This window comes from Pseudophryne corroboree, chromosome 9, assembly GCF_028390025.1.
Source record: "Pseudophryne corroboree isolate aPseCor3 chromosome 9, aPseCor3.hap2, whole genome shotgun sequence".
In the NCBI taxonomy this organism is placed as follows: Eukaryota; Metazoa; Chordata; class Amphibia; order Anura; family Myobatrachidae; genus Pseudophryne; species Pseudophryne corroboree.
This window is the reverse complement of record NC_086452.1, coordinates 279,181,021-279,205,782: the sequence shown is the minus strand read 5'-3', so window position 1 is coordinate 279,205,782 and position 24,762 is coordinate 279,181,021. Positions and strand designations below refer to the sequence as shown.

The 24,762-nt window shown below is 42.8% G+C and overlaps 1 protein-coding gene and 2 pseudogenes across 1 annotated transcript in view; 1 reads left to right on the top strand and 2 right to left on the bottom strand.

Annotated features, from left to right (window-relative positions):
- Positions 1 to 24,762, top strand: part of FOXRED2 (FAD dependent oxidoreductase domain containing 2) — an 804,453-nt gene that overhangs the window by 355,957 nt on the left and 423,734 nt on the right. The gene's annotated exons all lie outside the window — the stretch shown is intronic.
- On the bottom strand, positions 19,985 to 20,102 carry LOC134963399 (5S ribosomal RNA; annotated as a pseudogene).
- On the bottom strand, positions 20,260 to 20,377 carry LOC134961867 (5S ribosomal RNA; annotated as a pseudogene).

Genomic DNA, 24,762 nt, shown 5'->3' with positions numbered 1-24,762 from the left:
GATAATATACCGAAGGGCCAGTTCCTTCGGATAAAAAGGAATTGTTCCACCAAAGAAGGAGCAAGAGAACAAATGGAATCTCTCTATGGGGCGTTTCTTACGCAGGGGTATCCAATATCTGTTCTTGACCAGGCTTGGAAGGAGGTGGAAAATATGGAAAGAGACCTTTTATTGGATACCACCAGCAAAAATACTAGAAAGAAAAATAACAAAATGACGGATAGGACAACAATGTTTGTAACTAAGTATAATACTAGTGCATACAAGATCAAGAGGATAATTAAGAAGAACTTTTCTATTCTCAAGTTGGATGAGATGTTGAACTCCAATGTAGTCCTTAGTGAACAGGTAATATTTCGGAAGTCAGATAGTCTGAAGTCCGCACTAGCTCCAAGTTTTTTTAGGAGACCTGGGGAAAAATCCATGGCTCCAGATGCCCAAGGGGGACAAATAGATACATGGATACCCAAACCGCCATTAGGGTTCCATAAGTGTGGTAGACTAAACTGTACAACATGCAAACACACAAAAAAGAAAACCACACAATTTGTCTCATCTGTATCGGGAGAGAAATTCAATATAAAAAGTTTTCTGAATTGTAGATCCATGTATGTTATCTACGTCTTACAGTGTGGTTGTGGAGCACAGTACGTGGGGCGCACCACTCGGGCACTTCACGTTAGGTTCATGGAGCATAAAAGACAGATAGATAAAAAAGTAGGAAACACCTACCTATACCGCCATATTTTGGAATGCAATGGAGGGAAAAGTGATAATCTACAAATCATGGCAATTGAACAAGTGGCGGTAACCAGTAGAGGAGGTGATAGGTATAAAAGGTTATGTAAGAAAGAGGCTTTCTGGATCTTTAGCCTAAAAACCTTGATCCCGCAGGGTCTGAATGATACGGTTGAGTTAAATAAAATCTAAGTTCAAATGTTTAATATTTATAATATAAATATTTGATTTTTATAAATATCATTCTTGACATATAATATATGGGGGGGTGGGATAGGATATGGTTCCTTATGATGCTGGATTAAGGAGATGGAGATAACAGGATTATGTATAACAATACGAAGGGGTGTAATTATGTATTTGAACCACAAGATGGCGTGTGGGGATCTAAATTATAAATTATAAAGTACAAATTATAATTAAAATTAGTCCCCTTTTATTTCCGAGTAATGATACTGTTGAGCAGTATATTTAATATATTTATCACCTGTGCTAATAAAATAGGATGTGTTGACTAGTATTAATATTGTTCTTAAATACGGTCATATTTGTACTGATGTTGTCAAATAAGACATGGATTACTTGTAATCATGATAAATTAATTATGATTAAACTAAGTGATGTAATCTTGTTGAGCAAATTGCATTAGAGTTCAGTATAATTGAATATGAAGTTGTAGATAATTATGTTTTAAAACGAGGCTTGATTCTGATATTGTTAATAAGAACGATGGATGCAACTTCCGGGTGTGATAATGAGGCTTGGATCGTGTGTTTTAACCAGCTAAAATGGCCGCTGGAGTCTATTTAAAGTTTGTAATGAGACTGAGGCTTGGAACGCACGTTTGAGTGCGCATGCGCGAATGGCCGCGGGAATTTCAAATAAGTGGGGCTATATAAAGTGTTCATTGGGATGATGGTCATTCGAACTGAGGAAGCCGCTGAACGCACTGGGAAGGCGGAGAAACGCGTTTTCGAAGGACCTACTGGCAGTGACTATCACCTCCTGCTTGTTTTACACGATCACCGGCTTCTGGCTACGACAAAACAGCCAGTTCACCTGCAATTGCGGTTAGCAACCAGCAGAGGGAGCCGGAGCACTGTGGACGGATTCCCGTGGATATTTGTCTCCAGATATTCTGCAGTAAATGGACAAGCACCAGCAGAGGGAGTCTTTCCAATTGGGACGGTCCTAAACAGACTGTTCTAAAGAGGTGAATGAAAAACTTATCGCCCATGGTAACTATCCATTCAAAGTGATATATGTGTGCACACATCTTTTTCGGGACATTAATTAATTAAGGACATACTCATGCAAGCAGTGTCCGTAAATGCCGAGCTCATTGGTCTATCATTAATCTATGTGGACATTTTGAAGTCAGCTTATTAAAATCCAAGCCTCAGAGAATAAACGTAATTAAGTATATACATTTGTGTATGTGGAGCATTTACATTAAAGGCATCCACTATACACAATATGCATTTTTATGTATGTCAACTTTGCTGCAGCAATATATGTTAATAAAATATGATTTATATGTTTTAAAATTTAATAGTAATTAGCCATTTTTTAATCATTTATTGATTATCTCCGATAAATGGTGGGGACAGCGCTACTGATTTCCTACAGAGGGTCACACCTGTGTGGGTAGTTTTTGTGTTTTTTTGTTCAATATAGGGATTGCAATTATCCCTGTATCAGGAGCAGCAGTCTCCGCCATTGTCTAAAATCTCCTTGATCCAGCGGGTACTGGCGCCGGAGAGTGTATACTTCTGTCCACACAAGGTTGGTGTGTGGGCGGTTGTGTACACATCCAGTATCATTTATTCTTTGATTTGATACACAAGGTTGCACTTACACTTTGTCTCTACATTAAGGTTTACTGTGTATTTCATTGTTAAGGGTATAGATATAAAGGTTTAACATTGTGAGCGTCTGCATCGCTGGTGATCTCCTCGTGGTCCCGAGCGTCGCTACGCTATAGCGAATCATTACGCTGGTCAACAGCTAATAGCGTGCCTGCCTGTGATCATTTGGCCTTGAGTGAACGTGACGCCTGTGCGTCTCGATCACGGCTAAGCGATCGATACGCAACTAGCGTACCCTTACGGTACTTCTTACGTAGATAGCGTACAGTGTTCTTAGACCTCATAAAGGGATATATATACGATAAATATTTAGCTTTATCAATTGGCGGCTCGTCCTGTCCTTCACATATCTGCACTAGGTAGATCAGCAGACATTATCCCTCAGCAAAGGGCGGGAGGTTGTCTCGTAGTGCTGACGGGATAAGCGTCTGCTTCGCTTAGATAAAAGAGTGCTGAAGGAATCCGGGAACCGGAGGTAAGAACAAAACGCTAGTGTCTTTTAAAACTGTTTATTTTTCTGTCTTGCGTACACACGCACGCACACATATATATCTGCATTTCCGTTTCATTTTCGTATATCATTCTCCTGTCTGCCAGTTTTATAGTTGATAAAAGTGCTAAAAGAGATTTGCTGTTATTTCATAAGTTTAAGAATAGAGGTGATATAGTTAAAGTATAGACAAACACACAGGTTTGCCTGGGAGATAAGGCAAAATCAGTGTGGTGTGCGGTAGATGATCAGGGATCATCTACATTGATAAAAGTATAAATTGTGTTACGGTGGATCTTTGCTTTGCGTACACGTGTCCCTAACAAAAGACTTGTGTACGCAATCCAAAGGCAGACGCACGCAGCGTATATTACGCAACGGAGCGTCCGGTTACGCCCACGTAGCTCAAGTCACGATAAGTTGATTTTTAACGCAACGCGATAAGTAACGCAAAGCGGTAAATAGCGCAACAGGCGATAAATAACGCAAGTCTATTTTTGGAAATCCAAAATTTAAATTAACAGATCCTGCTCCTAATTGGTAACACAGCTGGGCTAAAGAAAAAAAATTTCTGCGCAGAAATAGAAATAGAAGCAAAAGTGTACATGTGATGAGTGAGTGTTTTTGTATTACATAAGTTTATATAACTTAGAGGTTGAACCAAAAAAGAAATCGAGTACTCGTGAAGGGACATACGTGTAAGTGACGTGCACGGTGGCTAGGGAGGCATCCTTGGTTAAACATAATATTTGAGCATTAGAGTATAGCGGACCAGTACAGTAACAAGACCAGGAGGTCGTACAGAACAAGACCAGGAGGTCATAGTAGACCAGCAGGTCCAGGTACAGTAAACAGGGAAGTCCGCTATACAGTTTAGAGGCACAACACCAAAAGAAGGGTTGGTGCAAGACCCATATAGGCCGTACAAGCTCTGGCTGAAGGAATTCACAGTCGTAAGTTTCGATTCCATTGGTCTTTCCGTACATAAGCTTAGTTGTTTGTGTACTGAACGACTGGACCGCACGTAATTGTGTACAGTAGTTAGTAACCTGACCTAGTACCATTAGAGTAAAGGGGTCACAAACGCTATTTGTACATTCTGACGTGATTTGTGTAATTTTTTATTTTTACGAAGGGAAGTTCGCTGGTCACTCAGGAACTATCTAACAACCCCACCTTTACTGGAAAGAGTAAGTGTTCTGCGGATAACCCTCGCATGTTCCAGTAAACAGAAGGTTTTTATAGGTGCCCTGTGTCGAGTACGCCAGCACCATATCGGTGTGATCAGGTCGTATTGGTCGGCGTGGGCGAGTGAGTGGGGTACTCGGTAAACCGCCACCGTCGGCCTATTGTGAACAATCTGGTTTTCTGTAAGGGTTCGCTGAAGACCTTGATATAGAGATCAGAGGTAGAGCAAGCAACGCCTGCAGAGTTATGGGGGCCAGTTGTTCAGGTAGGGGGCGATCAACCTCAGTTCGGGTTGATTCAGTGGTCCGACCAATTGGGTCGGCCAGGTATATCATGTGTGAGAAATATGGAAGTCACACAGAGGTTTTATGTGATGAATGGGAGAGAATGACGGTACAAGACCGGGAGAAATTCCCAAGAATAGGTAGCTTCAGCCCAGAGGTGTTACAAAATTTAAGGAGGAGGATATGTCTCATAAAATCAACAAAGACAAATCAAACATTATGATTATTTGCAGTTATGGCAACAGGAAAGTGAATTACAAAGAGATTTAATTGACTTTTCTGACTCTTATCTTGAGAGGAGAGACATGGCAACAGGGAGGATTGTGGTTGCGGAGAGAAGCACAAGGTTGAACAATAAAAACGCTCTTAGCAACTGTAGTATAGATTATAAGAATAAGTGTAATAAATGTAACAATGATTATTGTAATGTTGTTGAATGTACAACTATTAACCTACGCAAGTTGCACCCCATGTCAAACTTCCCTCAGGAATACAAACAAGAAAGTGAGCCCAGAACAATGTCGGCACCTCTTCCAGAAGCCATCCTACAAGACATCCAGGTGGACACGATCAAATCGGTAAAGGCAATAATCAAACCCCCTAACGGAGGGTCAGGTGAGGTCGTGTCCACAGGTACGTACAATGTTTTATATCACGCACCAACAGATGAACCACATATTGTAAAACCAACACCAGATGATGTAGCTGAGTTCGATCCGGTCAGGGTGATTGCAGTCCCTAATGGGAAGACTGACGATCAGGGAATCATTCCCGTCAAGGACAGTGCAATGCGCTGTCTTTGGTCCCGGACCGAATTGGGATCAATTATGTCTGAATTCCCTGATCCTAGGAAAGATCTAGTAGCCTGCCAAAGATTTATTAAAGAACTAGGAAACTCCACAGAACCCACCAACAAAGATTGGCGGATAGTGCTGAGGGTATGTTTGCCCTCCAGTGTTGACCCTGCGAAATTTATTGCTGATTGTAAATTAGACACGGAGGTACCTTGGACGGAGGAACACAATCAGGAATGTATTAAGCAGATCAACCGACAGTTGGAAGTACATTTCCCAGCCATTGTCGAGTGGAACAAAATTTTCTCCATAAGACAAAACGAAAGGGAAAGTACTTCCAATTATTTCCACCGGGCATTGCAGGACCTGACTAGGTATACGGGTATAGAAAACATTGAAACAAGCACACCGCACAGAGAAGCAGCAGTATATGTGCTAATGAATGGTTTAAAGGATGAATTAAGTACAAGGGTACAGACCACCAACCCAGACTGGAAAGATATCTCGGTGGACGCATTAAGGGAGGTCATCATTAGTCATGATCAGAACATCACCAGATACAGAGAGTCGCTAAGTAACAAATTAATAGCAACAAGTATACAGGCCCTAACCACAAGACCAACTCAACAAAAGCCCCACACCACTGCGAAAAATTCAAATATGAAAGTCTGTTATAACTGCCAGGAGGAAGGTCATTATGCAAGAGATTGCAGGTCTAGAAGCACACACAAGGTATATGCACCCCCTAGACAACAACATAACCAGAATATCCAAGGAAGCAGGGAGGTACAGGGAAAGCGGTTGAGGGTGATGAGCATCCAAGCGTTTGAGGAGGCATCAAATCAGCCAAGACCCCAGTTCACTGACACTTGGAGAAAGCCAAGGGTTTGTTACCATTGTAGAAGAGAAGGGCATTACGCCAGCAACTGTAATAACCCACATAAAGTTAGACCCCCTAGACCAAGAAATGAACAAAATCACAACACACACAATTATAATCAAGGATCATATAGTAAGGATTTTGAGCCATACCCATGATAAGTAGTCAAGAAAGGTGATCATTAGGACTGATGGTAAGCCTGAGGTAACGGTTAATAAATTGGGAGGTCATTCACTGAAGACACAGGAATGACCAGGTGAAACGTTGTAAATGTATTTGTGAAGAAAAATGTTTTTCTCTCTCTCTCTCTACCCCCATCTTTGACGATTATTGGTAAGAATTCACACATTGCATATCCACTTGGTCCTTGCAGAAGTCTACCAAACCCCAGCATGACCTCCGCCACAATGTATTTCTGGCCAGATACAGACAGTGGAGTAATGCAGGTGCTGGTGGGGAGGGACTGCTCAAGGAGACCATTAGACACGTAGATATGACAGCCTGATAATCTGACAATGTTTTCCTAATGCTGAACAATGTTTAAAAAAAAAAAAAAATGCTTTGATTCTCTTTTCCTATTGATGGTTAATGTCGAGTTATGTAATATATATATGCATATGAATTGTTCTCTATCTCTTTTGTTTTTTTTTTGTTTTCTCTCTCTTCTCACTCATGTTTTCATGGTTTAAAGATGGTATGTCACCCCTCAGTTGGACCAATGGTAATGCCAGATTTTTGCTCCTTACAGAAAAGATCGCTGATTAGGAAGGAATATTGCATCACCAGAATGTTCATTTGGAAGACTGAAGAGACAGCACCTTTTTGAGATGACAGCAGAACAAGAAGAACAACAAGACGAGAGAACTTATTATCGTAACAAGTTCTCTCCCCCTCAAACTGATTTTCTTATACCCCCATTACAAATTTCTTCTTTTCTCCTCCTGTAAGATGGACTTGCCCCAAGAGACTGTGATATGGATTTTCCTGTTGACCATGATGTTGACCAGAACAGTCTGTTTCGGTGAGAGTACCAGGGAGGTCGAGAAAGGATCCAGAAAGGTCCTGATGACTGAGACGGAGGTGTAAATTTCCAATAGCAACCCAATCACCAAGCAAAGGCGAGTACCGGGCACGATCTAACAACCATGTTATTTGTAAACAATTGTGAAGGATTGTTAGTTCAAAAAGAAAACTGTATCTGTAGGCTCTGTGACAATGGTTGAAGATGGGTGCATTAAGAAATGCCAATCCAGTTTTAATATCCATATGGACCGGCATCCATTGAGTGATTATCACTCCTTAGTGGGTAATGTATTAAACAAAACAGATTGTTGGGTATGCTCTCAAGTACCTCAGGGTCATAGCAAATCAGGGCTAGTACCATTTCCTTTAACGATAGGGGAGGTACTTGAGTTAAATGGTGGGAGACCGGTGGACCGGAGGTTTAATATCTCCAGCCCTCCTAGTTTGAAGCTCCACCAATACCACGTGGATAGGTCCCTATTATGTTTTAACATCTCCAATCCCAGAAAGCCGGGAAATTGGGAAGTATCATGGAGTAACCACACCATGACCTTTTCACATAGAGCAGATAGAATGCCTACAGATACAGAGCTTGTACGCCACATAGCCAGTAGAGGAAAATCTTTCCGGTATAGATACACCTTAGGAAATAGGATTACTAGAGTTGGAGAAGTATCACCAGGATACTGTGCACATATCGTACAACCTGATACGTGCATTAAGCAGATGGAAGAATTAGGGCTAGGAGATTTCACCTGGAAGGTGTGTAATATGGTAATGTCTTTCTCCGTCCCATATGTTCTCCCCGATGATGCATATTTCATATGCGGGAGAAAGGCGTACAAGTGGCTTGCCCCAAACTCTGAAGGATTGTGTTATATTGGAAGAGTATTGCCTGAAGTAATGACTGTAACCCATGATAAAATGAAAGACATACACCGTGGTGCCCAAGCTCCTTATACTCACACTCATTACGAGCACCTCGTTAAAAGACAACTGTCAGAAAGGTTAGAGCATCCGGCCTCTGATCTGATCCATGAATCCACCGGGATTCAGGTTCTGGTGGCGTTAGATTTCACTCGCACCGCTCGAGGAGTGATGAATTATAGATACATTTCCGCACTCGCCAATTTGTTAGATAATATCACTGAAATGTATGATGACACGTTTAGATACACTGGAAGAGAACTTCAAGCTTATAAAACAGAACTGGTACAGCATAGAATGGTTCTTAATTACCTCACAGCAGTGACAGGCGGATATTGTGTTACATTGGCAACACAGTACGGCGTGAAGTGTTGCACGTATATCACAAATAGCACAGAGGATCCGGTAGAGGTCATAGACCAAAAGATGGACGATATTCTCCAATTAAAGTGGGAATTTCGCCGAAAACACAATCTCACTCTTGCTGCTGTAGGTAATGAGCTGACTGGTTGGGTGTCATGGTTGAACCCGCGAAATTGGTTCTCTGGTTTAGGAGACTGGGCTCAAGGAGTCATAATGGATGTTGGGAAGTTTCTACTATGTATCTTAGGTGTCGTTATATCGATTGGATTGATATTTAGATGCGGGCAGGCTTTAATAAGGTGCAAACAAAGTACCAGAGTGATGAGTTTGAGGAGTGAGGAAACTGTAATTAACCTGGATTTGATTTACGACCCAACGATAGAAACAATGATGTGATGAAAATGCGATTTCTACGGTCCGTTTCTTTCACCTGTTTTTCTGGTTTTTCTCCAAGATAACAAGACCCCCTTGGACGAGGAAGTTGATGAGACGCTATACAGACAACGGATAGACCAAAGAAGAAGTTTTGACCACTTGAGATATGGACACTTGATGAACTTTGCCATGGATCCCCAGTTTCCCTAGAATTCTTAAAATTACGCTAGCCCAACATTTTTTGTAAATCTAATGGCATTGACAAAGCTTATTGCTCACGCTTAATGAGCAAAACAGCGCAAAGAAGACGACTTTCTACTGATACCGAACAAAACTTCAACCGACAGATGTACATTAACCTGACATAGAATACCACCGCATTTACCGTAATTATGTCTTTTCTTCATTTCTACAACCCTCAGGTAATGACACACATAGTATAGGGAATACAGGCACAGATATCAGCAATCACATATTCCCCCATTCATGTATCATCAACTAAAATGTGCTCCCAATTTTGTTCAAAATCCGAAAAGAGCTCGGTAAAGTTTGACAGCCCATCCACAGACCTGTACCACGGGATAAGAAGGAATTCAAATGTATACTTCGCAATACCTCGAAGCTTGATTTACAACATGTACGGCACGATGATACATGACCCCCCAAACATGGACTCATACACACATGCTTCTGCTATCTCACTAGGTCATACCCTCTTCCCACCTACTCCTCTCTCCTCCCTTACCCAACCATGGAAATGAATTAACCCCTGACATATATTTTTCTCCTTTTGAAATGTTTTCAGGAAGTGGCAGTTATTATTGACTGCCAAAGGGTGGACTGTCAAAGTCAGAAAAATATCTCTATGCACACTACCATATTTGCACCTCACACAGGTCCGTGCTGCGCATGCGTACACTCTCCCGTACGTGCGCATACTCACAGTCGCGGGCACCCGCAGGCGCATGGTATGCGTATTTACGGTAGAGTTTATGTGGTTGTAGCGTGCGACCCAATCGTAACATATTTTCAGTAATAATGTATTTTGTAGATCATGGTCCCTTTGATAGATTCTGAAAGTTTGGTTAATATAGAATGTTTATGAACAGAGGAATCCCTCTTTGTTTGATACGAAGGGTCAGACAGGAGTAATACAGTGGTGTTTAGTATCCATCGGAAGAATATTTAATTAGAAATATTCCGGTGTTGGTTTGAAGCAGATCAATCGCTCGTGCGAATAGTTATGGACATAAGAAGTTTATGAACATTTACTTTATTTGCACTTTATTACCCATGCGGCGGGAAACCCAGTTTCCCTCCCACCTGAGCAGTTGGAAATAGTCACAGCCCACCTGTATGAATCAACCTATGACCTTTTGTTATAATGCGAAGCCGAATTCCTGTGTCCAATGAACAATGAGATTGTAGGGACCATTGAATTGTATTGTGTGTGGGGCATAAATAGCAGGCCGACCATATCCAACTTCACTCTCTTCAACGGTTCTCATTGCTGATAATCGGGAGCTGGATATCGAGGCGCATGCGATCGTTCCCCTTGTGCGTAAGTTCTCTCCGTAATCATATTGTCTTACTGTGAGCCATTTCTCTCTCTCCCTCTCTTCTCGTTCTCTCGTATTTTTCCTTGATTAGACTTGAATAGTATTGTATTGTATTTCCTGCATAGTTATCTGGTTAGTTGGTTTATGTTATATTGTAGTGTATGCTTTGTACTGTGATTCTTTTTGCAAGTATGATAGTCATAATACATAATAGGTTTCGGACCCTAAGCCCAGGTATCTGTGTATTCTTTATAGTGTTAAGTATTCTCTGAGCGTCGGTGACGCTCAAACAGCTTTGTAGTTAATCAGGTTACACAAGGTTGCACTTACACTTTGTCTCTACATTAAGGTTTACTGTGTATTTCATTGTTAAGGGTATAGATATAAAGGTTTAACATTGTGAGCGTCTGCATCGCTGGTGATCTCCTCGTGGTCCCGAGCGTTGCTACGCTATAGCGAATCATTATGCTGGTCAACAGCTAATAGCGTGCCTGCCTGTGATCATTTGGCCGTGAGTGAACGTGACGCCTGTGCGTCTCGATCACGGCTAAGCGATCGATACGCAACTAGCGTACCCTTACGGTACTTCTTACGTAGATAGCGTACAGTGTTCTTAGACCTCATAAAGGGATATATATACGATAAATATTTAGCTTTATCAGCTCGGATAGAACAGTGCTCAACAAGCGGGGTATTTGGAGGTTCCCGATGCAAGGGAAGAGTAGATAGTGCAGTCTCGTCACAAATGAGCAGATTACTGGCAACTGGTAGCAAACAGCCAATTAGGTATATGTTGGTATATTTCTCCTGTGGGCACTTAATGGTCTGTGCGACCCTTTCTCTCTGTACCCTCAACGCATTTCTCCGCACCCCAGGCGGCTTCTTCAAGAGGCAGACTGTTCTTCTCTGAGCACTTTTTTTCAATCTTTTATACCCTGTCCTTTGTAATCAGTGAAGACAGGTGTGTATGGAGTCTCAACAGGTGTAATGAAATCATTGCTCTCATACACCTTCAGAGTTTGGCTCAGAGTATCACTAAACATGGTCTATTAGTAAAAACATTTATAAACAACCTAATAAAAAATAATCATATCAGTGTCGATTTTTTACATATAAAAAAACATTTAATGCCATGCGGACAGAATAACATGAGACATATAACTACACAATTATAAACAATAATAATAATGTAGCTATATATCTATAGCCTCATGCACCCCCTAATGGGGAAACAATATATTTATATCTACAATATTAATAATGACATATCCATAATATAATTGTAGACTACAAGTACCTCCACTATAATTTATTAAATGTTAGATTTCATTTTAAATAATTTATCAAACGTGAAGCAGAGCATACTGCTCCACATGTCTGTATACACACGCCCCTTCATGTTGCTGTACCTATAAACCTATATATCAATACTCGTAAAATTTAGACAGCTGGAAGACGGGGCATCCTGTTCTATGCAGATAAATATAATTTAACATAAATATTTTTACAATAAACTTTTAGGTACTACTTATAATCCAGAACTAGGGATTTCTAAACTAAAAGGTTCTATATGTCAGCATCCAGACCAGCGAGCAGACTTTAAAGCTGGCGTGCCACTAGCAATATAGGGGCAACGCCAAGTCCGATCACAGTCATAGGTGTCAGCCTAACAACATTACTAAAAATACACATATGTGTACAGAAAAAACTCTAAACACCCAAACCATATAGAGTCTGCTCTCTAAATGGAAGAATATTAATTCAGTGAGATATATGCTAACGGATCGTGTTAACATTCAAACAAAACGAAACTACATGATAGTCTATATGAATTCAAGGTCTATAGTCTCATTTAACCCTTGTGGTTTCAAGGTTTGTAGTTTCCAAATCCATGCAGCTTCCTGACGACATAATGTTCTAAATCTGTCTCCACCTCTAGGAGTAACCTTAATCTGTCCAAGACCAATTAGTTGGAGACAGGCAGGATTACTAGCATGAATTTCTGCGTAGTGATGTGAGACACTATGATTCATATATCCCTTAAGGATATTTCTCCTATGCTCCATAAATCGCAGATTCAATGCCCTAGTGGTTCGTCCCACATAATACATCTGACATGAACAATGCAACAGATATATTACAAAGTGTGTGCTGCAATTAATGAAAGATTGCATCTTAAATTCTGTTTTTGAACAAGGTAAAGAAATATGTTTGGTTTTGTTAACTACATGGGCACATGTAGTACATCTATTGTGGTTACATCTAAAAAAAACACAACCTTTGAGCCCACTATTCAATATTCTCACGAGATCTCTTAAAAAAATCTAGGGGCCAGTATATTCCTAAGGTTTTTAGCTTTTTTAAATATAATCGTAGGATTTGCAGGGAGGGTGGTACTCAATATCGGACCAGTCAACAGTAACTTATAATTACGTTTAATTATATAGGACATTTTATTTGCTTTTACATTAAATTTAGACTTAAAAGCCAAATTATATTCATTTGTTTTCTGAATTTCTCTGACTTCCTAAGTGGATGCTGGGACTCCGTAAGGACCATGGGGAATAGCGGCTCCGCAGGAGACTGGGCACAACTAAAGAAAGCTTTAGGACTACCTGGTGTGCACTGGCTCCTCCCTCTATGACCCTCCTCCAGACCTCAGTTAGAATCTTGTGCCCGGCTGAGCTGGATGCACACTAGGGGCTCTCCTGAGCTCCTAGAAAAGAAAGTATAATTTTAGGGTTTTTATTTTCAGTGAGATCTGCTGGCAACAGACTCACTGCTACGAGGGACTAAGGGGAGAAGAAGCGAACCTACCTGCTTGCAGCTAGCTTGGGCTTCTTAGGCTACTGGACACCATTAGCTCCAGAGGGATCGAACACAGGGCCCGACCTCGATCGTCCGGTCCCGGAGCCGCGCCGCCGTCCCCCTTACAGAGCCAGAAGCAAGAAGATGGTCCTGAAAATCGGCGGCAGAAGACTTCGGTCTTCAACAAGGTAGCACACAGCACTGCAGCTGTGCGCCATTGCTCCTCATGCACACCTCACACTCCGGTCACTGATGGGTGCAGGGCGCTGGGGGGGGGGGGCGCCCTGAGCAGCAATATTAACACCTTGGCTGGCATAAAAGATCACAATATATAGTCCTAGAGGCTATATATGTGAAAAATACCCCTGCCAGAGATCCATAAAAAAGCGGGAGAAGTCCGCCGAAAAAGGGGCGGGGCTATCTCCCTCAGCACACTGGCGCCATTTTTCCCTCACAGCTCCGCTGGAAGGATCGCTCCCAGGCTCTCCCCTGCAGTTTCAAGCTACAAAGGGTAAAAAAGAGAGGGGGGGCACTAAATTTAGGCGCAGTAGTAGATATATAAGCAGCTATAAGGGAAAATCACTCAGTTATAGTGTTCATCCCTGTGTTATATAGCGCTCTGGTGTGTGCTGGCATACTCTCTCTCTCTGTCTCCCCAAAGGGCTTTGTGGGGTCCTGTCCTCTGTCAGAGCATTCCCTGTGTGTGTGCGGTGTGTCGGTACGGCTGTGTCGACATGTTTGATGAGGAGGCTTATGTGGAGGCGGAGCAGATGCCGATACATGTGATGTCACCCCCTGCGGGGCCGACACCTGAGTGGATGGACTTGTGGAAGGAATTACGTGAAAGTGTCAACTCCTTACATAAAAGGTTTGACGACATACCAAATATGGGACAGCCGGCTTCTCAGCCCGTGCCTGCCCAGGCGTCTCAAAAGCTATCAGGGGCTCTAAAACGCCCGCTACCTCAGATGGCAGACACAGATGTCGACACGGATACTGACTCCAGTGTCGACGACGATGAGACTAATGTAACTTCCAATAGGGCCACACGTTACATGATTGAGGCTATGAAAAATGTGTTGCACATTTCTGATATTACCCCAGCTACCACAAAAAAGGGTATTATGTTTGAGGAGAAAAAACTACCAGTGGTTTTTCCCCCATCTGAGGAATTAAATGAAGTGTGTGAAGAAGCGTGGGCTTCCCCCGATAAGAAACTGGTAATTTCTAAAAGGTTACTAATGACGTACCCCTTCCCGCCAGAGGATAGGTCACACGCTTGTCAAAGAAGGTGGCACTACCGTCTCCGGATACGGCCGCCCTAAAGGAGCCTGCTGATAGGAAGCAGGAGGCTATCCTGAAGTCTGTATATACACACACAGGTATTATACTGAGACCAGCTATTGCTTCAGCATGGATGTGCAGTGCTGCAGCTGCGTGGTCAGATTCCCTGTCGGAAAATATTGATACCCTAGACAGGGACACTATATTGCTAACCATAGAGCATATAAAAGACGCAGTCTTATCCATGAGAGATGCACAGAGGGATATTTGCCGGCTGGCATCTAAAATAAGTGCAATGTCCATTTCTGCCAGGAGAGGGTTATGGACTCGGCAGTGGACAGGTGATGCAGATTCTAAAAGGCACACGGAAGTTTTGCCTTATAAAGGTGAGGAGTTGTTCGGGGATGGTCTCTCGGACCTCGTTTCCACAGCAACAGCTGGGAAGTCAGCATTTTTACCCCATGTTCCCTCACAGCCAAAGAAAGCACCGTATTATCAGGTACAGTCCTTTCGGGCCCCATAAGGGCAAGCGGGTTAAAGGCGCGTCCTTTCTGCCCAGAGGCAGAGGTAGAGGGAAAAAGCTGCAGCAGACAGCCAGTTCCCAGGAGCAAAAGCCCTCCCCCGCTTCATCTAAGTCCACCGCATGACGCTGGGGCTCCACAGGCGGAGCCAGGTACGGTGGGGGCCCGTCTCAAAAACTTCAGCAATCAATGGGCTCGCTCACAGGTGGATCCCTGGATCCTTCAAGTAGTATCTCAGGGGTACAAGCTGGAATTCGAGACGTCTCCCCCCCGCCGCTTCCTCAAATCTGCCTTGCCAACAACTTCCTCAGGCAGGGAGGCAGTGTTAGAGGCAATACACAAGCTGTATTCTCAGCAGGTGATAGTCAAGGTGCCCCTCCTTCAACAAGGACGGGGTTACTATTACACAATGTTTGTGGTACCGAAACCGGATGGTTCGGTGAGACCCATTTTAAATTTGAAATCCTTGAACACATATATAAAAAAATTCAAGTTCAAGATGGAATCGCTCAGGGCGGTTATTGCAAGCCTGGACGAGGGGGATTACATGGTATCACTGGACATCAAGGATGCTTACCTGCATGTCCCCATTTACCATCCTCACCAGGAGTACCTCAGATTTGTGGTACAGGATTGTCATTACCAATTCCAGACGTTGCCGTTCGGTCTGTCCACGGCACCGAGGGTATTTACCAAGGTAATGGCCGAAATGATGATACTCCTTCGAAAAAAGGGAGTTTTAATTATCCCGTACTTGGACGATCTCCTGATAAAGGCGAGGTCCAGGGAGCAGTTGTTGGTCGGGGTAGCACTATCTCAGGAAGTGCTACAACAGCACGGTTGGATTCTAAATATTCCAAAGTCACAGCTGGTTCCTACGAGACGTCTACTGTTCCTGGGGATGGTTCTGGACACAGACCAGAAAAAAGTGTTTCTCCCGGAGGAGAAAGCCAAGGAGCTGTCATCTCTAGTCAGAGGCCTCCTGAAACCAAGACAGGTGTCGGTGCATCACTGCACGCGAGTCCTGGGAAAGATGGTAGCTTCCTAGGAAGCAATTCCATTCGGCAGGTTCCATGCAAGAACTTTTCAGTGGGACCTGTTGGACAAGTGGTCCGGATCGCATCTTCAGATGCATCGGCTGATAACCCTGTCTCCAAGGACCAGGGTGTCTCTGCTGTGGTGGCTGCAGAGTGCTCATCTTCTAGAGGGCCGCAGATTCGGCATACAGGACTGGGTCCTGGTGACCACGGATGCCAGCCTTCGAGGCTGGGGGGCTGTCACACAGGGAAGAAACTTCCAGGGACTATGGTCAAACCAGGAGATTTCACTACACATAAATATTCTGGAACTGAGGGCCATTTACAATGCCCTAAGTCAAGCAAGACCCCTGCTTCAAAACCAGCCGGTACTGATTCAGTCAGACAACATCACGGTGGTCGCCCATGTAAACCGACAGGGCGGCACAAGAAGCAGGATGGCGATGGCAGAAGCCACAAGGATTCTCCGATGGGCGGAAAATCACGTGTTAGCACTGTCAGCGGTGTTCATTCCGGGAGTGGACAACTGGGAAGCAGACTTCCTCAGCAGGCACGACCTCCACCCGGGAGAGTGGGGACTTCATCCAGAAGATTTCAGCTGGGTCGATTTCTGCACTTCCTACAGTCAGGGGTGACTATGGGCCTAAAATTGGGTTCCATTAAGGTCCAGATTTCGGCTCTGTCGATTTTCTTCCAGAAAGAACTGGCTTCACTGCCTGAAGTTCAGACATTTGTTAAGGGAGTGCTGCATATTCAGCCCCCTTTTGTGCCTCCAGTGGCACCTTGGGATCTCAACGTGGTGTTGGATTTCCTAAAGTCACATTGGTTTGAGCCACTTAAAACCGTGGATTTGAAATATCTCACGTGGAAAGTGGTCATGCTGTTGGCCTTGGCTTCGGCCAGGCGTGTGTCAGAATTGGCGGCTTTGTCATGTAAAAGCCCTTATCTGATTTTCCATATGGATAGGGCAGAATTGAGGACTCGTCCCCAGTTTCTCCCTAAGGTGGTATCCAGCTTTTCACTTGAACCAACCTATTGTGGTGCCTGCGGCTACTAGGGACTTGGAGGATTCCAAGTTACTGGACGTAGTCAGGGCCTTGAAAATATATGTTTCCAGGACGGCTGGAGTCAGGAAAACTGACTCGCTATTTATCCTGTATGCACCCAACAAGATGGGTGCTCCTGCTTCGAAGCAGACTATTGCTCGCTGGATCTGTAGCACAATTCAGCTTGCGCATTTTGCGGCTGGACTGCCGCATCCTAAATCTGTAAAAGCCCATTCCACGAGGAAGGTGGGCTCTTCTTGGGCGGCTGCCCGAGGGGTCTCGGCTTTACAACTTTGCCGAGCGGCTACTTGGTCAGGGTCTAACACCTTTGCAAAATTCTACAAATTTGATACCCTGGCTGAGGAGGACCTTGAGTTTGCTCATTCGGTGCTGCAGAGTCATCCGCACTCTCCCGCCCGTTTGGGAGCTTTGGTATAATCCCCATGGTCCTTACGGAGTCCCAGCATCCACTTAGGACGTCAGAGAAAATAAGATTTTACTCACCGGTAAATCTATTTCTCGTAGTCCGTAGTGGATGCTGGGCGCCCATCCCAAGTGCGGACTCTCTGCAATACATGTATATAGTTATTGCTTCACTAAAGGGTTATTGTTATGAGCCATCCGTTAAATGAGGCACAGTTGTTGTTCATACTGTTAACTGGGTATAGTATCACGAGTTATACGGTGTGATTGGTGTGGCTGGTATGAGTCTTACCCGGGATTCAAAATCCTTCCTTATTGTGTCAGCTCTTCCGGGCACAGTATCCTAACTGAGGTCTGGAGGAGGGTCATAGAGGGAGGAGCCAGTGCACACCAGGTAGTCCTAAATCTTTCTTTAATTGTGCCCAGTCTCCTGCGGAGCCGCTATTCCCCATGGTCCTTACGGAGTCCCAGCATCCACTACGGACTACGAGAAATAGATTTACCGGTGAGTAAAATCTTATTTTTTTAATTATTATTATCAAATCTAGATTTTTCAATAGGTTTTTTGATTTTTAAAGGGGAATCTCGTACTGTTATAGTACATGAATTTTCATTCTCATCTCTACCCTCAGCAGATGATGATGCACTTTTAATTTTAAGAATACTCTCCCTATCTAACGTTTGTGAGCAGGCAATAGCCTCTTCCAATACCCCCTCAGGATATTCGCGTTCCCTCAAGGAAGTAATAAGTTCCTCAGCTTGTTCTGCAAATGTGCAATCTAGTGTGCAGTTATGTCTAATCCTAAACAGTTGACTTTTAGGTACATTATTTAACCAACTCTTCATGTGATTGCTCGTATATGGGATGTAACTACAGGTGTCAACAGATTTTTTATAGGATGACACCATCAATTTTTCCTCTACCACCTCCACCGTAACGTCCAAAAATTAATACGTGAAAGGTGGTGTTGCACACACCACATTTCACATATTAATTTTTGGTTTATCCTTCACTTGCACAGTGAAGGATAAACCATATTCATTAGTGTTTAAAAATTCAACAAAATTAGTAACTGTGTTAACATCCCTCTTTCCAAATGAAAAACAGGTCGTTGATATAGCAACAATAGAGGACCAGGTTCGCAGAGTATGGGCCCTCCCAGATTAAGACCTGTACGATGTCACCAATGTAGATATTAGCAAAACTCGGTGCGAACCTGGTCCCCATCACTGTACCGAGTACCTGTAAATAGTGACAGTGATCAAACAAAAAGTGATTGTGTGTTAAAATAAAATAAATAACAGAAGTGATAAAATTGTGCTTCATCTCTGAGTCCATTCCGGTTTTTATAAGTGCACTATCCACAGCTTGCACACCTTTAGCATGTGGAATATTGGTGTACAAGGCTTGTACATCACAAGTGATTAACATATAATCAGGGGCCCATTTGTGGCCTTCCACAAGTTGAATAAACTCAGTGGTATCCCGGATATGGGATCTCAGAGATGTCACACACGGTTGTAAAAAGTGATCAACATAGTAGGATAAATTAGACGAAAGACCCCCTATCCCAGAAATAATAGGTCATACCGGGGGTTCGTGAAGTATTTTGTGAATTTTAGGGAGGTGATAGTATGTCGAGACGATAGGGTGGAGGGGGTAGAGGAAATTAAACTCATCCTGAGTAATCACACCCTTAGTTTTGGCAGTTTCTAAAAGATTTTTTAATTCCAACTGATATTTATGGGAGGGATCTATAGCTAATACTTGGTAGAATGTTTTATCCAATGATTGGTGTTTGGCCTCCTTTACATAATCACATGTAGGAAATATTTTGTGTGGAACCGCACTAGTCTGAACAATTTTACTGAAGTTATAAATTGACAATAGACATAATATACCAATATACAAGCAGTTATAGAATAATTCCTGAACTGCAAATGATTGGCGGTGCTCCCAAGAATTTTGTAGGTTAGACTACAATTGAAAAAGGAAAGAGAAAGACAAAAAACCCTTGTTTGGAAGCACTCATTTGTTAACATAAATATGTGTATGATTAGAAATGTGAGAATAAAGTAAAACTTAACCTTTATTGTTTCTTGAATAAAAAATCGATAATTTGAAAGTCGTGTCAAACGACTGTTGTTCTTTGTGTGTAATTCTTGTTTAACCTTTTTAACAAATAAGGTACAAGAAATTTGAAAAGGTGAAAATATCAGGGGGTTGATTGAGGATACCAGCTGATAGCTTAAATTTGAGGGTATCCAAAAATTCACTGTGTATGCCTGTCAGTGTGATGTGGTTTATTCAAAATGAGCTCAAGGTAAATGCAGAGAAAATGTGGAAGTGGTGAAGGTCTCCTTAGAGAAAAAGGGGGCCCACTGTACCTGGTATTCTCAGGAGGTTTCCCTTCCTAGTACTGACCAGGCCAATCCTGCTTAGCTTCCGAGATCGGACAAGATCGGGCATATTCAGGGTGCTGTGACCGTGGGCCGTTGGATGGATAGGAGGAAAGGGAGGGGCCACTTCTATTATCTGTACTTTACATAAATCGGAACCACAAATGGCCTGAAAGAGTAGTTCCAGATGAGAGAGTGTGTGGAAAATTTAGAAGGTATGAGGCAAGAAGGAATAATTCTTGGAAAAAAGGGGCCCACTGCACCTAGTATTCTCAGGAGGTTTCCCTTCCTAGTACTGACCAGGCCATACCTGCTTAGCTTCCGAGATCGGACAAGATCGGGCGTATTCAGGATAGTATGGCCGTGGGCCATTTTTGTGGAAGAAAAAATAAAAAGGGAAGAGGAGACCACTTCTACTTTCCGTAATTTACATAAATCAGGACTGCAAATGGTCCGAAATGGTATTTCCAGATAAGAAGAGTATATGAAGAATATATGGGGAAAAAATGAAAATGTGAAAAATAAACAAATATGAATGCAAATGTATGAATGCATACAATGATTATTCTGATACTGATTAATAGTCATAGGTTAAATGCCAAGAGTGGTTTGGAATTTGCTAAGTGGTACTGTGACGTAATGTATTCCCAGGAATACATTGGGGTACAGTTGACCCTTTGCAAGCAGGTTCAATAATTATAATTGTACACAGGAAATCCCAAATTAGTAAACCAAAATGGCAAGACAAAGATAAACTGCAAAGCAAAAATAAATGGAAATACTCTCACAGAAATCCAGTAGTAGCAGATCAGACAAAAATAAATGAATAGTGTATCAAAAAATACTTAATAGATAACACAAGAAAAAAATATATGGGTTTAGAGCTCAAGGCTGGCTCATATCTACTGCATTAGGCCTTATCAAATAAATCTTGAGGAGCTATCATTGGTAAATAAGTGTACCACAGAATCACTAGCTATTATTAGCCTAAACATAATCATATAGTAAATATCATTAATGAAATAGCAGGCCATCAACTGATAACCTATTAGGCATAGATGTCATTAGTAAATAGCATGAATAAATTGATATTCATTAGGCATAAGCGGGGAATGAGGATGGTATGAATTGCTACACTCCTATGTAAAAAAATGCTGTAGGCAGGAATCCCAAATGCACTGTTATGCTGAGGAGTGAGCAATTCTGGGGGAGGTAAAAAGGACAGTCAAACCCTGGTGATCCAGTGTGTGTTGCCACAGCCGCGGTATGAACGAAAAGTTTCCGTCCTGAAGTCCCCCGGAGTTTACACGCTGACAGTGAAGATCGCGGCCGCCCGCTTCCGGACTGGGCGTTGCCGCAATGACGTCACCATGTGACGTGTCTCGACGTACGTTTCACCTGGTAGGCTTGGTCACGAGAGCCTCTCTCTACTGCTCTCCTGTGGCCAGTATAAGAGTACTGTGTTGACCTATCAAAACGGAAATTAAATGATGGGCAGATGCCTGGACGTATCAGATCGTAACTTTGGAAGACTGGTGCGGACATGTTGGAAGAGGGAAAAGGGGGGAGACTGGGAACAGGGAAGGGGGTAGAGCTGGATGCTAAGTGAGTGGTTATGCTGGTATAACGGGGGAAAGAAGTGGGATATGTGAATGAGTCCTGTTGGAATGATGGGAATGTGGAGAAAAAGAAGCTGAAATGCACTGAAGGGATGGGCAAAAAATGACAACGGAGAATGGCTAGGTTGGAATGCTGTGGGGGGGGGGAAAGAAATAAGAAGGGGGGAAAGAGGGGGGGAGAAACGGTTTTGGGATATGAGGGATGAGTGGGAAAGTGGATGCTGAGGAATGTGACAATATGATATGAAAATTGGGATGAATAGGAAATGAATATAAACGTGATTGGGTGAATGATGCAGGTATGATTGGGAGTGATGATATTGTGTGGTGAATCGTATGTGTGTGGTGCTTGATGGGAAAAATTATGATGATATAGGGAGTCCTAAGTGATGGTGAATGAAAAAGTGCTGTGATTGGGAATGGATGTTGTTTTGTCAGTGAAGGGGAGGCAGGGAAGAGAAGGGGATGCGGGTACCGGACTGTTGAAGGGGTGACTGGGCAGGGAATGTGTTAACTGAAGGTGAGTGAAAAAAAGTGTGCTGCACTACAATCATGTGAGAAATATGGCAAAAGGTGAAGGAAGTGAGAAAGGGAAAGTAAGGACAATATATGGGGAGGGGAAAAGGGGAAAAGAAGGGGGAAAAAGGGAGGGCTTGAAGAGAGACGGGGGGAAGGAAGGATGGGGAGAGAAAGGGAGGGAAGACAGGAGGGGGGTTTGTAACAATAAAAGGGGGGGTTTGGGGAATGGAGGGGGGGAGGGAGGGATTTGAGGGAAAAAGGGGGGGTTTGAGTAGAGTGGGTGAGGGAGTGGGAAACCTGATGGTGAGAATAACTGGTTGGGGAGTGTGTATACATGAAATATGATACTAGGAAATAAGGAAATTATATATTAATTTGGTTAAGTTAATGGAAGGACAAATTAAATTAAATGTACTATAAAAAGGAAAGTAGGTGAATTGGTTATAGGGTGATTAGGTTTGTAGAAAAATGCTGTAATTGATATATTCATTCATGCCCTTGGGCATGAGAGTGTCCAATTTGAAAATCCATTCGGATTCCTTCTTTTGGAGTGTCATACTGTAATCTCCCCCTCTCAGACCCATCTTGATGTGTTCCAGGCCAGAGAAACTCAGATCCTCTGTTCGGCTATTGTGGAATTGTAAGAATTGTCTGGCAACTGTGGTAAGCTTCTTAAATTTGGAAACTTAAATTGTGGAATTTGATTTGGCATTCCTCACTGTGCTGATGTGCTCAAGTTCCCTTACTTTGAGCATGCAAGATGTCATGCCCACATACCTCCAATTACAAGGGCATGTGATGCAATAGATCACATTCTCCATCCTGCAGTTGAAGAAATAATTCACTGTGATCTTATGATCGAATCTGTCCGTGACTTGCATTAGATTAGTGATGTGAGGGCACAGCTTACAGCTGCCACACGGGTGGCTGCCTTTGAGTGGTCTTGGCTTCGGAGGATATGCAAAGTAACTTTTTACAAGTTTATCTTTTAAGTTTGGTGCCCTTCTCCAGCTCATATTAATGTTTGGACCAATTTGGTCCGAGAGGTCCTCATCCATTTTCAAGATATGCCAATGGGTTTGCAAAATATTTCTTGCATCCTTCAAATTTCTGCAGAAATCCCCAATAAACCGTAGAGTGTTTTTGTCTTCTTTGTTTTTTTTTTCTGCTGGGAAGATCAGAGAGTCCCTTTCTACCTTCTGCACTTCAGATTTGGCTCTCTTAATCAGCCTGTTGCTATATCCTCTCTCCTTAAGTCTTGCTGCCAAATCGATACTCTTGGTCCAAAAGATGGAGTCATCTCTGCAGTTCCTCTTTAATGTAAGGAATTCACCCTTGGGGATGTTCCTGATTGTTGGTGGAAAATGACTGCTGGATGAGTGAAGCAGACTGTTGGTTGAAGTTTCTTTTCGGAAAATTTCTGTAGCTATGACGTTGGTATCATCTCGGCATATCCTGAGGTCGAGGATCGGAATACTGGATTTACTGCTGGTGTATGTGAATTTCATATTTATCTGGTTGTCATTAAGGGAGCGGATGTACTGATCCAATTTGTCTTGGGTGTCGTCCCAGATCATAAAGATATTGTCTATATATCGTATCCAGATTATGATGTGATCGGTGTACTTCTCTTGGTTATCACTGAAAACCATTTTCCGTTCCCACCAGCCTAGAAATAAGTTTGCGTAGGTGGGGGCACATGCCGCCCCCATGGCTGTACCTCTGGTCTGAATATGAAAATGATTATTGAATAAAAAGTAATTGTGATTCCGCACAAACTGGAGTAATTCCAACAGGAATTCTTGAAAATCACCAATGCCTTCCATAGAGAGGAAGTACTTCACTGCTTTTATGCCCAGATCATGTTTTATGGATGTGTATAGGGATTCCACATCCAAGCCCACCATTATGTAGGTGTCCTCCAGGCGTATGCCCTTAATTTTTTTCAGAACATCAGTCGTGTCTTTAACATAAGATGGAAGGCTCAGGACATGTTGTCGCAAATGGACATCAAGGAAACAGCTGGCTTTTTCCAGAAGACCCCCGTTACCCGATATGATGGGTCGTCCCGGAGGATTGTCCACATTTTTGTGGACCTTTGGTAATAAATATAACGTTGGGGTTCTTGGATGGGGGGGTGTTCAGATAGTCCCATTCTGATTTTGTAATAGTGCCTTGCTGTAGGTATCTATCAATGATCCGGGAATATAGGGTTGAAAAATTCTGTGTTGGATCAAATAGAGTGGTCTTGTAACAGGAGGTATCCTTTAATTGTTGATTGGCTTCCTTGAGATATAATGTGGTCGGCCAAATAACAATGTTCCCTCCTTTATCCGATATTTTTATTTGAACATCATCCCATTTCTGTATCTCTTTGAGTGCTTCCTTCTGTTGTCTGGAAAGATTACCGATGAGTCTGTTTGATTTCTGACGTAGATAAAGATTGTCGAAGTCTCGTGTTACCAAATTAAGAAATACCTTAATTTCCGGGCACAACTTGTCTTGCGGGTAGAAAGTCGATCTGTTTTTGCAGATGGGCCGATTGGATGTGGAGGGTTGTTCCTCTGATAACTCTTCTAAAATAGCTAGGGCATCCTGCCCTTGCTGTGATAGGTT